Source organism: Meriones unguiculatus, assembly GCF_030254825.1.
Source record: "Meriones unguiculatus strain TT.TT164.6M chromosome 13 unlocalized genomic scaffold, Bangor_MerUng_6.1 Chr13_unordered_Scaffold_41, whole genome shotgun sequence".
NCBI lineage: Eukaryota > Metazoa > Chordata > Mammalia > Rodentia > Muridae > Meriones > Meriones unguiculatus.
Window position 1 is genome coordinate 2867047 of NW_026843650.1, and position 18045 is coordinate 2885091.

Sequence of the window (18045 nt, forward strand, 5' to 3'; positions counted from 1 at the left end):
ACCCTCCATTCCTATTGCCCCTATTCCCTTTCCCCTTCCCCTTCACAAAAGGGAAGTCATTTCCATTGAGCTAGTTTTTCAGTTCTGTTGGATCTCAGTAGACCAAAGAACACAAAGGCCTTTCCATATTGCTGATAGTCAAATACTTCCTCTCCAGTAAGGATAGTTTTATGATGATGATGACTCTAGATTTGTGCAAGGCTTCACCATTTTAACACATTCAAAAGTTCTCTCCAGTATGAATCCTTTCATGATGATGAAGATTATACAAATATGGAATGGTTTCACCATGTTAAAAGCACTGTCCATTAGGATTTCTTTCATGAGTGTGAGGATGATTCTGAAGTGCAAAAGTTTTTTCACATTGGTTAAAGTCAGATAGCTTCTTTCCAGTATGTTTTCTTTTATGTATTAGGAGATGTTATGTACAAAGGCTTTGCCACACAGTTAATTCATATGGTTTCCCTCCAGAATGTGCTGTTGTCTGTTATATGCAAAGGTTTTATCACACTAATTATCCTCACCAGGCTTCTCTCCACTGTGCGTTTTTTCATGTTTCCTGAGACAGCTGTGCAAAGGCTTTATCATATTGGGTATATTTATAAGGTTTCTTTCCAGTATGTGTTCTTTTATGGCTTATGAGATTATTATTGCGTGCAAAGGCTTTACCACACTCATTACATTCATAAGGTTTCTCTCCATTGTGTGTTCTTTTATGGCTTATGAGATGACTGTTTTGTGCAAAGGCATTACAACACTGGTTACATTTATAAGGTTTCTCTCCAGTGTGTGTTCTTTTATGGCTTAAGAGAGTACTGTTTACTGCAAAGGCTTTGCCACACTGGTTACATTTGTAAGGTTTCTCTCCAGTGTGTGTTCTTTTATGGCTTAAGAGAGTACTGTTTACTGCAAAGGCTTTACCACACTCATTACATTCATAAGGTTTCTCTCCAGTGTGTGTTCTTTCATGGCTTATGAGATGACTGTTTTTTGCAAAAGCTTTACCACACTGGTTACACTCATAAGGTTTCTCTCCAGTGTGTGTACTTTTATGGCTTATGAGATTACTGTTTTGTGCAAAGGCTTTGCCACACTCATTACATTCATATGGTTTCTCGCCAGTGTGTGTTCTTTTATGGCTTATGAGATGACTGTTTTCTGCAAAGGCTTTACCACACTGGTTACACTCATAAGGTTTCTCTCCAGTGTGTGTTCTTTTATGGCTTATGAGATTACTATTGTGTGCAAAGGCTTTGCCACACTCGTTACATTCATATGGTTTCTCGCCAGTGTGTGTTCTTTTATGGCTTATGAGATGACTGTTTTGTGCAAAGGCTTTACCACACTGGTTACATTCATAAGGTTTCTCTCCATTATGTGTTCTTTTATGCCGTATGAGCTGACTGTTTTTTTTAAAGGCTTTACCACAATGATTACATTTGTAAGGCTCCTCTCCAGTGTGTGTTCTTTCATGGCTTATGAGAACAGTGGTATGGTGGAAGGATTTACCACATAGAGTGCGTTTAAAAGGTTTCTCTCCAGTACGACTGCTTTCATGCCTGCAAAGATAATTGGCACATGTGAAATATTGACTACAGTCATTTGATTACACTAGTAAATATATTTATCTATATGAATCAATTTTGTAATTTGGTCTAATGATAAAGAAGAATCAAATCTTAAACTTTTATTATTTTATTTACATTCATGGTATTCCCCTTCATTATGGGTATTTTTGAAGATCTCTGTGATGGTAAGAGCATTTATTATGTGGTTCACTTTTATAGCATCATTTTTCTATAAGAGGTTTTCTCGTGTATATGAAGAGTATTGTAAGGATTCAGAGTTTTACCGAAGCAATCCCATTCACAAATTTTTGTACGGTATGAATGACACTTCATTTACAAAGTGAGCCAGGACAAGCAGAAGTTCCAAATTCCTAGTATTCATAGGTATTTTCAGCAGTATGATTTTGCTGATGAATTCTCAGTGAAGTTGCAAAACCAATTAACTGTTACCTTTTATCACATTCAGAAAATCTACTCAAAGTGGGGACTTCTACAAAATTAATTATTCTTGGAGAAACACAGGTACACTGCTTCTTTCAATATCTCTATGCTCATGTGTCTTATAAACATTGTGACATCTGATATACCAATTTAAATTACAAGAATAATAAAAGATTCCCACATTGAATTAACACGTTTTTTTTTTTGTTCATCATAGACATGTCATATAGGGATTAAGGTTTCTCCACAATTATATTCTTGACTTTCATAAGCTGCTCCTTTCACTAAACTTTACAGTGTTACTACCTGAATATGTGTAACACTGGTTTTACTATGAAATATCTGCTCATTAGAAGGTTTGGAAACATAGTGATCACCTATTCAATGTGTATACCTCTTACAATATCTGAGTAGATAGAATGAGGCTAAACAGATTGGCAGTTTAACTCAGTAGCTGTAATGTCTATATGATTTCAATGGTATTTTCTGTTACAACATTATTTTATTTTCTTCTATCTTAGGGGAGTGCCTTGCAAATACAAATCAGATACCTGACATTGAGGTACGTGGAATTGTGAGATTTTAATGATCATCAGTACACTTAAAGCAGTGCTCTTTTTACACTGTTGCTTTTCTTTAAAACCTTCAGGACACAGCCAGATGTGCTGGTATATTCCTTTAATCCCAGCATTTGTGGAGGCAGAAGCAGGCAGATCTGTGTGATTTTGAGATCACATTGTTCTAACAAGCAGGTCTAAGTCAAGCCACAGTACACAGAAAAAAAAAACTATTTCAAAAACAGAAAATAAAAAGCAGCCAACAAACAAACAAACAAAAAAACAAACTTCCAGGACACATTAAAATTTCTTAAGATTCATATCTATATCAGTGTGCACATAAAGTTACCTTTTATTACTTGTAGAACTTTGAAAATGTTCTTCAATGGGATGGTCTTCCCAATTGTAGCCTAAAATAGAGTACCAGAAAATATATATGACTGGAAATATCATATTATTATTAAAGCAAAACTTAAATCACTATCTTCTATGACCCTTAAAACCATGCCTGATTTATTCACCTCATTCCTCCTCATTCTCAATTGGAATCATAGAAAAGGATCAATAACAAAGTAAGACTTGTCTCCTTATTTTAAAAGTGAAAGAAAATTTGCTGCCTTACCTATAGCAGTGAGGTTTTTACAGGTCTCTAGCATCACATCATTGTAGAGTTGTTTCTGTGATGGTTCCAGCAAAGCCCACTCTTCTTGGCTGAATTTCACATGCACATCATTGAAGGTCACTGAATTCTAAAATATGCCATGCATTTGTACAACAGAAAGGGTCGCAACAATATAAATTTATACTTCATTTGCAATAGAATCATATAATTCTAGTGCTGTTTCCATTTATTTTCTGACACAGAAGTGCTAGTGTTAGATAGTTGGGTGCTGTGCATCAGGTGAACAAGGGGAGAAGAAAAAGCTTAAAGTTTAGATTGTAAGGAAAACCAAAGGCATGCTTTGGAAACCTTTGTTAAAGGCGTTTTATTAGTTTGTAAAGCATGAATATGAATTAGACATTAGTTGGGTTCTTGAGTGATGTATGAATCATCTTTAGTTACTTGGGCAAGTAGGTCAGGACCCTGTCATGAGACAGGTGGAAGGAAAAAACACAGTCATCATATCTTATCTAGCAACAAATGAGATGTGGCTATCAGGTGACAGTGAACAGATGTGTGGTGTCAGTCAAAAGACAACATGGCACTAGATATCATGTTTTGACCAGGGATCAGAGATTTGGCATACCAGTATATGAAAATGGGGGCTCATATATTTGTGGAAGGGAAATTGTACTACAGTGAATAGATGGATAAAAATAATGTGAGTGGCAAGCAACAATAATCCTAGCTGATAACATCATATTTCTGAGTTCCCAGACAAAAGAAAAGGCATAGAACACATGATTATTCTTTGATCATTGTTTTGTATATTTTCCTTTCTAAATCGTGTATAGTCTATAGTTTAAAATGAAGATTAAAATTTTCTATTAAAAAATGAGTGTGAATGTTATCACTAAGTCATTTTAGAGGAAAACAGAATAACAAAGTTTAACTGTGTCATATCTGAATAGGATAGAGGTTTGGAATAGTCATGGCAAGTAATGTGGACAAAGACAAACAGAGAGAAGAGAGCAAAATAGAAAGAGAGAGACAGAGACACACAGAGAGAAATTAACAGATGAACAGTACTAAGTACACATCAGAGAAATTTATGAACAGTTACTAACTACAAAAAAAATGAAGGACAAGCTGGTATAGTCTGTCATGCCTTTAATTCCATCACTCAGGAGGCAGACACAGGTATATCTTATTGAATGGATGCCAGCATGATCTATACAAAGAGTTCTAGGACAGCCAGACCTATATAGTAAGACAGAGTCTCCCCTTTAATTCAATAAAACAAACATAAAAGATGGAAAGAACTGAGAGGTGTTTACTGAAGTTTCTACAAGAAATTATACATTCACTCCAGTTGTGTATTCAATTTCCAGAGATCTACAATGCCCTAGCTTAAACTGTAACTTTAATAAGATCTTACTAAAAGGAATGCATGTTTAAATAGCTAAAAATACAAAGATGACAATATTAGCAATGTAAATGATGATATATGTAAGCAACATAAGGCAGGAGAGATGGCTCAGCAGTGAGGAGCTCTTGCTGCTCTTGCAAATAATTGGTCTGAAATGTAAGTGTTCAACTGGGACCCACTATTATCAATTGCTATAAGTTTATGAGTTCTGAACACATCTTTGGACTACTGTGACGATCAGGCACACAAGAGGTTCATATTCATGACTACAATCAAAATACTCATATTCAGTTAAAATTAAAAACAGATTCCAGATTGCAGGGCTGATTGCATACTGATCAGCGGGGTAACAAAGACTGCACAGTGACAAATATTTGGAACAGTTGGTCCCTAAACAACATTGACTGTGTTTACCAGGTGATAAGAAAGCCAATGATGAGAAAAACAATTGGGTTCAACCTCAGAGCACCCAGCTAATCCCTGGAAAATTTCCTGGGCTTTTTTGGCAGGAATAAGGTTTTCAAGGAATTAGACCCAAGAAGTGTGTCCTGATCACCTTCCCAGTCTGAACTGTGTGCCCCAGAGCACCAGAGACTGGGAGTCCCACTCTCAAGAAAAACCCACAGGGAAGGAAACAAGTGGGACTGATTGAATGTCATCCAGTCTATCCATGGAAAAGGTCCTGTAGACTTGCAGGTGAACAGCAGCCAGCCCTGAGTGGGACTTCAGCCGCCAGACCCACGTAACCAACTCTCCATCACAGACAGAACTGTGTACCCCAGGGCACTAAAGGATGGGTTTCCCTGTAGAAAGAAAACCCCACAGTGAGGGAAATAGCAGGTCCCAGCTTAGAGCACTCAGCTGACCCTCCCACCACCAGTACCACCACCACCACCATGACCACATATGGGAATATTATCGGAAAATTTTTCCAGGTTTCTGTCCAGTCACCAGCTTGGAGCCACCATTCGCAAGCGCTTATGCACTCTACACCCCCCCAACAGTACAGACTGGGTCTTCCTGTTTGGAGAAAGCCCAAAGGTGGGGGAAATATCTGGCCCTACCTCAGGACACCTAGCTCCAGAAAAGTTTCAGTTATCCACAGGCTCTAGACTCTAGCCTCCTGCTGCACACATGAGAGTGGTGCACACCTGCCACTGATTACCACTTGGGTACTGGGGCACAGAGCTCCAAACTCAGACCTACAGAATCCTGGGTTCCCTGAGATCAACTGCTCCAAGGGACAACCAGTCATCCCTAACTAAACTGACCAAACCATGGGGCACTCAGGTTACAGTAGCAGCTCACTAAATTTACAGAAAGAAACCCAGCAGCAGGGCAGCTGTCTCCAGAATTTCTCTGGGTGAGAGGATAGCCGCCTTTACTAACAAAGGCCAAAATTATTGCTCAGGTCTGTATGTCTGAGGTGAGCTGTGGAAATTATTAAAAAACACCTGCCATTCAGTGACCATACCCAAAAAGCTGAGGAGACCTCCTTTGGAAAAAATCATCTTCCTGCCAAGGGGATTTGACCCACCACAGGATTCCAGGAAGTACCAGAAACAAACACCCAACACCTAAGATAGCCCAATGGGTAGAGGCCAGCGTAAAAGCTCAACCATCAAAATATAGACCAATATGGCATATCCAGAACCCAGTTATTCAGGAACAAGCAGCCTTGGATACCCCAGCATAAAGACAATTTCAGGCCAATCTCCGTTATGAACATTGATGCAAAAATACTCAACAAAATACTTTGCAAACCCAATACAAGAACACATCAAAGATATCATCCACTACAACCAAGTAGGCTTCATGCCAGCTATACAGGGGTGGCTCAATATATGGAAATCCATTGATATGATCCACCACATTAACAAATTGAAAGAAAAATAAACACATGATAATCTCCTTAGTTGCTGAAAAAGCATTTGAAAAAATCCAGCATCAATTCATGTTTAAAGTATTGGAGAGATCAGGGATACAGGGCACATACCCAAACATAGTAAAGGCAATATACAGCAAGCCTATAGCCAACATCAAGCTAAACGGAAAGAAACTTAAAGCAATCCCACTGAATTCAGGGACAAGGCAAGGCTGCCCACTCTCTCTATATCATTTCAACATAGTTCTCGAAGTCCTTGCTAGAGCAGTAAGACAATTAAAGAAGATCAAGGGGATACAAATGGGAAAGGAAGAAGTCAAAATATCCCTATTTGCAGATGATATGATAGTATACCTGAGTGACCCCAAAAATTCTGCCAGGGAGCTCCTAAAGCTGACAAACACTTTCAGCAAAGTAGCTGGATACAAAATCAACTAAAAAAATAAGTAGTCCACCTATATACAAAAGACAAAAATGCAGAGAAAGAAATTAGGTAAACAACACAATTCACAATAGTCAAAAAGAACATAAAGTACCTTGGTGTGACCCTAACCAAGCAAGTCAAAGACTTGTATGAAAAAATTTCAAGTCTCTGAAGAAAGAAATAGAAGAAGATATCAGAAGATGGAAAGATTTCTCATGCTCATGGCTTGGCATGATTAACATAGTGAAAATGGTCCTCTTACCAAACGCAATCTACAGATTTAATGCAATTCCCATCAAATTACCAACACAATTCTTTACAGAACTTAAAAGAAAAATTCCCAACTTCATATGGCATTACAAGAAACCCAGAATTGCTAAAACAATCTTCCATAATAAAAGATCTTCTGGAGGTATATCCATCCCTGATTTCAAACTGTACTATAGAGCAACAGTAATAAAAACTGCATGGTACTTGCATAGACACCAACTAGTGGATCAATGGAATCGGATAGAAGTCCCAGAAATACACCCACACACTATGGACTCTTGATTTTTGACAAAGATGCCAAAACCATACAATGGAAAAAAGATAGCATCTTCAACAAATGGTGCTGGTCTAACTAGATGTCTACATGTAGGAAAATGCAAATAGATCCATATTTATCACTCTGCACAAAACTAAAGTTCAGGTGGATCAAAGACTTCAGTATAAAACCAGACATACTAACCCTGTTAGAAGAAAAAGTGGGGAAGAGCCTTGAACTCATTGGAACAGGAGACAACTTCCTGAACAGAACTTCAACAGTACAGGCTCTAAGAGCAACAATAAATAAATGGGACCTCATGAAACTGAAAAACTTCTATAAGTCAAAGAAAACTATTGTCAAAACAAAATGACTGCCTGCAGATTGGGAAAGGATCTTCACCAACCCTATATCTGACAGAGGGTTAATATCCAGTATTTATAAAGATTTCAAGAAGTTAAACACCAACAAATCAAGTAACCCAAGTTAAAAAATGGGGAACAGAGCTAAACAGAGAATTCTCAATAGAGGAATTTAGAATGGCAGAGAAACACTTAAAGAAATGTTCAACATTCTTAGTCATCAGGGAAATGCAAATCAAAACCACCCTGAGATTTCACTTTACACCCATCAAAATGACTAAGACAAATAACTCAAGTGACAACTCATGCTGGATAGGATTTGGAGAAAGGGGAACCCTCCTTCATTGCTGGTGGGAATGTAAACTTATACAACCACTTTACAAATCAACCTGGCACTTTCTCAGACAATTAGGAATAGTGCCTCCAAAAGATCCAGCTATACCACTCCTAAGCATATATCCAAAAGGCGCTCAAGAATACACCAAGGACATCTGCTCAACTATGTTTGTAATAGCTTTATTTGTAATAGCCAGAAGGTGGAAACAGCACAGATGGCCCTCAGTTGAGGAATGGATACAGAAATTGTGGTATATCTATATGATGGAATATTACTCAGCAATGAAAAACAAGGAAAACATGACATTTGCAGGTAAATGGTGGGAAATGGAAAAGATCATTCTGAGTGAGGTATCCCAGAAGCAGAAAGACTCACAGGGTATATACTCACTCATAACTGGATATAGGATATAAAATATAGGATAAAAATACTAAAATCTGTACAACTAAGGAAGTTAATCAGGAAGGAGTATGCTGGCTAAGATGCTCAAACCCCATGCAGAAAGGCAAAGAGAGTGGACATCAGATGAGGGAAATACAGGGACAGGACAGGAGCCTACCACAGAGGGCCTTTGAAAGGCTCTACCATGCAGGGTGTCGAGGCATATGCTGAGACTCATAGCCAAACATTGAGCAGAGTACAGGGAATCTTATGGAAGAACTGGGAGATAGTAAACCTGGGGAGGACAGGAGCTCCTCAAGGACAGTAACAATTCCAAAAATTCTGAGCACAGGGGTCTCTTTTGAAACTGATACTCCAGCGAAGAACCACTCATGGAGATGGCCTGAAACCCCTGCACAAAAGGTAGCCTATGGAAGTTCAGTATCCAAGTGGGCTTCATAGTAATGGGGACAGGGACTGTCTCTGACAGGACCTCATTGCCTTGCTCTTTGATCACCTCCCATTGAGAGGGGATCAGCCTTGCCAGGCCACAGAAGAAGACAATGCAGCCACTCTTAATGAGACCTGATAGACTAGGATCAGAATGAAGGGGAGGAGGACCTACTTTATCAGTGGACTGGAAAAGGGATAGGGGTGGGAAAGATGGAGGGTGGGATTGGGAGGGGAGGAAGGAGAGAGGTACAGGGGGATACGAAGTGAATAAACCATTATTAATAAAAAATTTAAAAAGAACACAATAAAATGTTGAAAGATTTTTTTAAAAACTATGCTGTTACGCATACTTTCAAACTTTGAAAATATTGCCTGATATCAGTTATTGCTCCTAAATAAAAATAAATAAATAAATAAATAAATAAATAAATAAATAGAAATGAGGAAGGGTACTTCATACTCATCAATGGAAAATTCCACCAAGATGGCATCTGTTTTCTGAGCAACAATGTCTTCAATACAAGGACACCCACATTTGTAAAAGAAATGTTAATAAAGCTTAAAGAATATATCAATCACCATTCATTAATAGTGGGAGATGTCAACATGTCACTATCATCAAGGGACAGAGCAATGGAACAGAACTTAAACTGAGAGATAATGACACTAATGGATTTCATGAATCAAATGGACCTAACAGATATCTAGAGAATTTTTTAACCCAAACAGAAAAGAATATATCTTCTTTCAGTACCTCACAGACCCTTCTCCAATACTGACCATACAATAGGTCACAAACCAGGCCTCAAAAGATACAACAAGATTGAAATAATGTCTTGTATTCTATCAGACCATGAAGGACTAAAGATGGACCTCAACAATAACAGAAATAATAAAAAGACTACACACACGTGGGAACTGAACAACTCCCTACTCAATGAAATCTAGGTCAGGGGAGAAATAAAGAAGGAACTTCTTACATTTCAATGAAAACGAATGCACATCATACCCAAACTCATGGGATGCAATGAGAGCAGTCCTAAGAGGACTTTTAATAGCACTAAAGGCCTTCATAAGCTATTGGAGGCATCCCATACAAGCAAATTAATGGCACACCTGAAAGCCCTAAAAAAGAAGAAGAAGAAGCAAACACACCGAACAGGAGTAGACCACTATGAATAACCAAACTCAGGGCTGAAATCAATAAATTAGAAACAAAGAGAATAATTCAAAGAATCAGCAAAACCAAGAGAAAATCAAATACATAGACAAACTCTTAGCCAAACTAAGTAAATGGCAGAAAGACACTATCCAAATCAACAAAGTCTGAAAGGAAGAGAGAGAGATAACAGATACTGAGAAAATCCAAAGAACTATAAGCTCTTATGTCAAAAGCCTATATGCCACAAAATTTGAAAAATCTAAATGAAATATAAAATTCTTTTGTTAGATTCCACTTACCAAAGTTGAATCAAAATCAGGTAAAGATATTAAATAGTCTTATACTGCCTAAAAAAATAGAAGCAGCCATCAATATCCTTCCAACCAAAAAAAAAAAAAAAAAAAAAAAGCCAAGTGCGAGATGATTTCGGAGCAGAATTCTACAAGAGCTTCAATGAAGAGTGAAAACTGATATTCTTCAAATTATTCCACAAAATAGAAATGGACACAACATGACCAAACTCCTTTTGTAAGACCACAGTCACCTTGATAAATCCTCAAAGACCCCCAAAAAGAAAGAGATCTTCAGACCAATCTCTTTTATGAACAATGATGCAAAAATACTCAATAAATTAACTGTAAACCAAATCCAAGAACATACCAAAAATATCATCCAACATGACCAAGTAGGCTTCATCCCAGGCATGCAGGGATGGTTCAATATATGGAATCTTAATCCATCATATAAACAAATTGGAAAAAAAAAGCACCAGATGATTTCCTTAGAAGCCAAAAAAGCATTTGACAATATCCAACAGTTATTCTTGTTTAAAGTCTTGGAGAGACTGGGGACAAAGGCACAGATCTAAAAATAGTAAAGACAATATACAGCAATCTTATAGCTAACATCAAACTAAATGGAAAGAAAGTTAAATTAATTCCACTGAACTCGGGGACAAGACAAGGCCACATACTCTCTCCAAATCTCTTCAATACAGTCCTCAAAGTCCTATCTAGGGCAATAAGACAAAGAAAGGAGATCAAGGGGATACAAATTGATAAGGAAGAAGTCAAAGTATTGCTCTTCACAGATGATATGACACTATACAAAAGTGACCCCAAAAATTCTACTGTAGGGAACTCCTACAATTGAAGAACACGTCAGCAATGTGGTTGGATATAAAGTTAACTAAAAAAAAAATCAGTTGTACTCCTGTATGCAAAAGACAAATGGACTGAGAAAGATTTAGGAAAACAACACCCTTCACAATAGGCAGAAAAAAAAACTGACGTATTTTGGTGTTATCCTCAACAAGTGAAAAACCTATATGAAAAACCTATATGAAAAAACAACAACAACAACAACTTCAAGACTATGAAGAAAGAAATTGAAAAAGATACCAGAAGATAGAAATATCTCTCATGCTCATGGATCAGTAGGATCAACATAGTAAAAATTGCCATCTTAATAAAAAACAATCTACAGATTCAATGATATTCTCATCAAAATATCAACACAATTCCTCACAGACCTTGAAAGGACAATTCTCAGCTTTATATAAAAAAATAAAAAATCCAGAATAGCTAAAACAATCCTGTATATTAGCACATCTTCAGGAGGTATCCCCACCCCTGGTCTCAAGCTTTACTATAAATCAATAGTAATAAAAACTGCATGGTACTGGAATAAAAGTACCATGGATATATGGAATTAAAGTGAAGGCCCATAAAAACAAACCCACACACCTGTGGACATTTGATTTTTGTCAAAGAATCCAAAACCATGCAATGGAAAAAGGACAGCATATTGAACAAATGGTGCTGGTCTAACTGGAGGTCCACATGTGGAAAAATAAAAATAGATCCATATTTATCACCCTGCACTAAACTAAAGTTCAAGTTGAACAAAGACTTCCAACATAAAATCAGATACACTAAATCTGTTAGAAGAAAAAGTGGGAAAGAGCCTTGATCTCATTGACATAGAAGATAACTCCCTAAACAGAATACCAAGAGCACTGGCTCTAAAATCAACAATTAATAAATAGGATCTCATGATACGAAAAGATTCTATCAAGCAAAGAACTTTGTCAATAGAACAAAATAACAGCCTACAGCCTGAGAAAGACCTTTACCAACCCTACAAACAGAGAGCTCTATAAAGAGCTCTATAAATAAAAAACAAAATTATAAAGAGCTCTATAAATTAAACTCCAACAAACCAAATAATGCACTCTCAAACTGGGGTACAGAACTAAACAGAATTCTCCACAGAGGAATATCAAATAGTGGAAAACACTTAAATAAATTCTCAATACCCATAGTCATCATGGAAATGCAAATCAAAACTACTCTGACATTCCATCTTAAACCCATAATGGCTAAGATCAAAACCTGAAGTGAAAGCACATGATAGTGAGAATGTGAACAGGAACACTCCTCCATTGCTGGTGGGAGTGCAAACATATACAACCACTTTAGGAATCAATCTGATACTTTCTCAGACAATTGGAAATAGTATTACTTCAAGACCCAGCTATACCATTCCTGGGCATATAACAAAAAGATGATCCACCATTTAACAAAGATATTTGCTCAACTTTGTTCATAACATCTATATCCATAATAGCCAGAATTGGGAGACAACCTATGTGTCTCTCAACTGAAAAATGGTTACAGAAATTGTGGTATATTTACACAATGCCATGCTACTCAGGTATTTAAAAATAGGAAACCATGAAATTTTCAGGCAAGTGGATAGAACTACAAATGATCATCCTAAGTGAGGTAACCCTGAAGCAGAAAGACATGCATGGTATATACTCTTTTGTAAGTGGATAATAGCCAGAATACAGGATAAACATACTACAATCCACAGACCTAAAGAAGCTAAATAAAAAGGAGGACCCCATGAAGGATACTCAATTATCATTCCAAAGCGCAAATAGAATTGAAGTGACTAAAGAGAGGGAACAGAATGAGAGCTTAACATAAATGTCCCCTGAAAGACTCTACCCAGCAGGGGATCGAAGCAGATGCTTAGATTCACAGCCAAACTTTGGGTAGAGCACAGGGAATCATAGGAAAGAGTGGTGGGATAGAAAGACACAGAGCTAGCAGGACCTCCATAAGAAGACCAACAAGGACAACAAATCTGGGCCCATGGGTACTTGGAGAGATTGATGCACCCACAAAAGACCATTCATGAAGAGGACCCAGACTGCTTCTCAAATGTAGCTGATAGGCAGCTCAGTCTCTATGTGGGATCCATAGTAAGGGGAGAGGGTGCTGGCTCTGACATGGACTTTGTTGTCTGCTATTTGATTACTTCCCCTTGGTGGAGGGGGCATTTATATGCCACAGAGGAAGAGGATGCAGGCAGTCCTAATGAGACTTGATAGGCTGGGTTCAGATGGTAGGAGAAGAGGGCTCCCTGTATCTGAGATATAGGAAATGGGATAAGGGCGAAAGAAGAATGGAGGGTGAGACTTGGAAGTGACAAGGGAAATGATTACAATTGGGATTTTAAGTGCGTAAATTATTTTTAATTTAATTTATTTATTTATTACAATGTGTTCACTTTGTATCCTTGCATAGCCCCCTCCCTCATCTCCTCCCAGTCCCACCCACCCTCCTTCTTCTCTCCCTATGCACTTTCTCTACTCTCCTAATGGGGGAGGAACTCCTTCCCTTCTAGCTTATCAGGTCTAATAAAGGATGGCTGCATCATCTTCCTTTGTGGCCTTGCAAGGCTGCAACACCCAGGAGGAAGTAATCAAAGACTTGAGTTCATGTCAGAGAATTATTTATAAAAACAAATTTAAATTAAAAATAAATTAAATGTGAATAAAACAAACAAATAAAATAAAAAATAAACAAATACAACAGGTAAGAAGAGCATCACACACTTACAATTTAATGACTCAGAAAGATCAGATAGTGTTAGTGTCATGAATAAATGCCATCCTAAGAAATTAAATATACTCCTTGCCAAATTTCAAATGCAAGATGTTGATGAAGATCAACACAATAACCTATGCTTGCATATACAAAACAAAACAAAACAAAATAAATACTAAAAACTCTATATTCCATGTTCAGCAGCCAATGATGGTGATGTTGATGCCAGGCATGTTGGCCTAGATTTAAGCCCAACACTCAACTGGAGTTAGAGCTGTAAGTTCAAAACCAGCCTGGTCTACATACAAACTTTCAGGAAACATCCAGGAACTCTGGGATATTATGACAACACACAACATGCTAATAATCAAATTAGAAAAAGAAGGATGAGATCAAAGGTCCAGAAGACATTTTCAACAAAGTCGTACAAGAAAAAATTCTTAACCTAAAGAAGAAGATGTCTATCAAGGCACAAGAAGCATACAAAATACCAAAGACACTGGACCAGAAAAGAAAGTCCTCTTAACAAAGAATAATCAAAATGCTAAATATACAGAACAAAGAAAGAATATGAAAAGCTGCAAATGAAAACAAACAAACCAAACTAACCAACCAATCAGACAAACCAAAACAAACAAAAACCAACCAAAAAAGAAAAAAAAGGCAGATCTATTGGAATTAATCCTGTATTCTCAGTAAAAATGCAAGAAGTTGAAGGGCTTAGACAGAGTGTTTCTGATTTTAAAAATACTACAGAAGCCAACACAAATTACTAACTATGCCCAGAAACTTTCAATCACCAAATGGGGAAAATAAGATGTTTCATAAAAAGGTCAATTTTAAATAATATGTATCTATAAATACAGCCCCACTCAAGGTGCTAAAAGCACCACCACCACCAAAATAACAATCACTGTTTAATGATATCTCTTATTAACATTGACCCAAATTCACCAATAACAAGACACAGACTCACAAAATGGATGATAAAATAGAATCCACCCTTCTTCTAAATACAACAAACACAGCTTCACATCAAGATAGACATTATCTCAAGGTAAAGGTTTGGAAAAAGATATTCTAAATAAATGGACTAGAGTATCAAGCTTGTATAGCAATTTTAATAAATAATGAAACAGCTTTCAAAAAACTAATCGAAAGATGGCAAAGGACATGATGTATTAAAAACATCCAGCAATATAACATTTCAATACTTAACATCTATGTCCCCAACCTAAGAGTACCCAAGTTATAAAAGAAACCCTTCTGCAGCTTGCATCACATCCTGGCCCTCATAAACTGATAGGGAAAGACTTCAATATATCACTCTCACCAATGGACAGGTCCTCCTGACCAAACTGAACAGAGAAATGCTCCAGCTAACATAAAAAATCTAAATATACCCAAATAATATTTACAGAACATCCACCCAAGCACAAAAAATTGTTCCCTCTTCTCAGCAAATCATATATTGCTCTCCAAAATTGATGATATACTTGAACAGTGGAAGTCTCAAAAGTTATAAGAAATTTACAATAACCTCCTGCATCAGACCACTAAGGTTTAAAGCAGCACATCACCAATAACAAAATCAATAGAAAGCTTACAAACTCATAGAAATTGAACAACTCTCTACTGAATAAAAAATGGATCAAAATGGAAATAAAGAAAGAAATTAAAGACTTTCTAGAAGTCAATGAAATGAATACACAACATATCAAAAGTCATAGTACACAATGGAAGTGTTGACCAAAAGACAGTTCATAGCATTAAGTACATTCAGAAAAAAATAATCAAAAAGATCTCATAGTAGCAATTTAACAGCACACCTAAGTACTCTAGAAAAAAAAAAAGAAGTAAACATAACCAAAAGGAGTAGACAGTGAGAAACTACTGAACTGTGTCTTCACTGGTAAAACCAAATGTTTCCACAAGAAAAGAAAGGTGGATCCTATCAAAATTGATCATGATTAGATTTGAATAGTAGAGATCTCCTGAAAAAGTAGAGGTAACTGTTCATCAGATAGCTTGGTCATTGAGTCCAAACTAACTTAATAAAGACTAAAGTTTTCTTCTTAAATAAAAAAGATACTTTTGTTGTTTCATATTAAAAACAGTTAAGAGGTTTAAAATGTTTGAAGTAAATTTAAAGATATAAACTTGTTTGAGTTAGAATAATTTGGAGTGAATATAACATATTTGAGCAGCATAGTGATAGACCATGCATTTAATGCCAGCAAAGACAAACAGTTCTCTATTAATTAGTTGTTTTCTAAATTCAGGAGTTACAATGACAGGGTGTTGGTGGTTCATAACCTTAATCCCAGCATTTGGGAGGCACATGCCTTTTACATACCACCTGGGAGGCAGAGGCAGGCACATAGGATTTACAGTGATTTTATTTAAAAGCTGCTTGTAAAAGGCAGGCTGAAAAAGTGAATGCCCTTTATTATCTAGAAATAAATACACTTTAAGGAATATTTATAAAATGATTTTTTTTAACTTAAATGGAGATATTAGACTTTTCTATTTCCAAAAAAACATTTTGCCCTTTAAAAGATATGACATGGCTAAAAAGGTACAACCCTCACCCCCGAATTAGGGATGGGGTAGGGTTTTGATTTTATCTTTTCAGGAGAATAAAATCATCCACCTAAGAATATGGAGACCACTGGACACATGAAACTTCTGAATAAAATGACAGATCACCAAAAGTAAATTTCAAAATAGAAGGTGTAAACTGGCCAACTGGTATCACTCACCTTCATGTTGTCTCTTCTGCTTTCTACAGACATAAGTGCAAATTGTCTTTATGTGGTTGCTAAAGGACAATCCAAAATCTCTATCTCATATAAGAAAAGCCACCTGGTAAGAAACAGAGGAAAACAGAAAAATAAGGGATGATTCTATTGTCATGAATATCATAATCTTCTGGCATGATGTGACTTCTGTACTTACCACAAACTTCAATAATCAAGAATGTGTACAATGTTTGTGAAAGAATGAGTGGATGAGAGAATAAGCCAAAAACATAAGCCTAAAATATAGTCAAGTTTACATGAAAAGACATAAGGAAACTCTAGCATGAAAAATGTGTACTGGACCAGAGATACCTTTGATTTTCTAATTAATACAAATTAAATAAACAAAGATTTCACAACTGCTACAAGACAAACACAAAGTGACACCTAAACTGTTATATTTCTGACCCTCCAGCTACTACTAACCTTTCCAGAGAGTCCTTTTGCTCTGGAAGTCTCTTAGAAAATGGAGGTGATCATAAGCTGGGCTATGGCTTGTAGTCCCTCATGTCCCCTTGTGGGTTCAGGCACAGCCCAGCCCTTGCCAACACTCACACACAAAAAAATGTTGGAGAATAATTTAGTTTCTGTTTCCTGCTGCATGAATTATGTCACAAGATGTGGAATCTGCACTATCCACTTATTTAAAACCAGGCACCCCTGACAAAATTCTGCATCTCAGAAATTCCTTTTGTACCCTGGAATTGAATTTCCCTAAACCACGCCATTTTGACTGGTGAAAGTTGAAAGGATAAAAAAACCCATAATCAAGTATTGCTGAAAGATGACCACCACCACCTCTTTTCTTCCAGTTTCAAAACAATTTGTAAAATTTTTTACACAAAGCTCTATGTGGAATACAACATTCATCATTTCTATAAATGAGAACTTCAGTTTTCCAATCTGTCCACTGCAAAACCAATGCCTGTGTGTGCACACTAGATAGTGATATTATAAGCACCACAACTTTCTACTACCCAGGCTGCAAAATCCTTACTTCTCTGGACATTCAACACTCAGGAAAGGAAGGGTCGAAGGCCAAGGGTCTCTGCCAAGATCATCACATGAAGAGCAACAGAACCACAGCCTGAACCACAGTCTGAACCACAGTCCATCTCAGTCAAAGCAGATCAGGCTGTGATACCTCAGCAGCCTGCTCTTCATGGCCTGGGAACAATGGCCCCACACTCAGCATGACATGGCCTCTGGTCTCAGTCAC

At 37.0% G+C, this 18045-nt stretch overlaps 1 pseudogene; it reads right to left on the reverse strand.

Moving 5' to 3' along the window:
* Positions 1-1552, reverse strand: LOC132651229 (zinc finger protein 852-like; annotated as a pseudogene).
* Positions 1553-18045: the final 16493 nt, after the last annotated feature.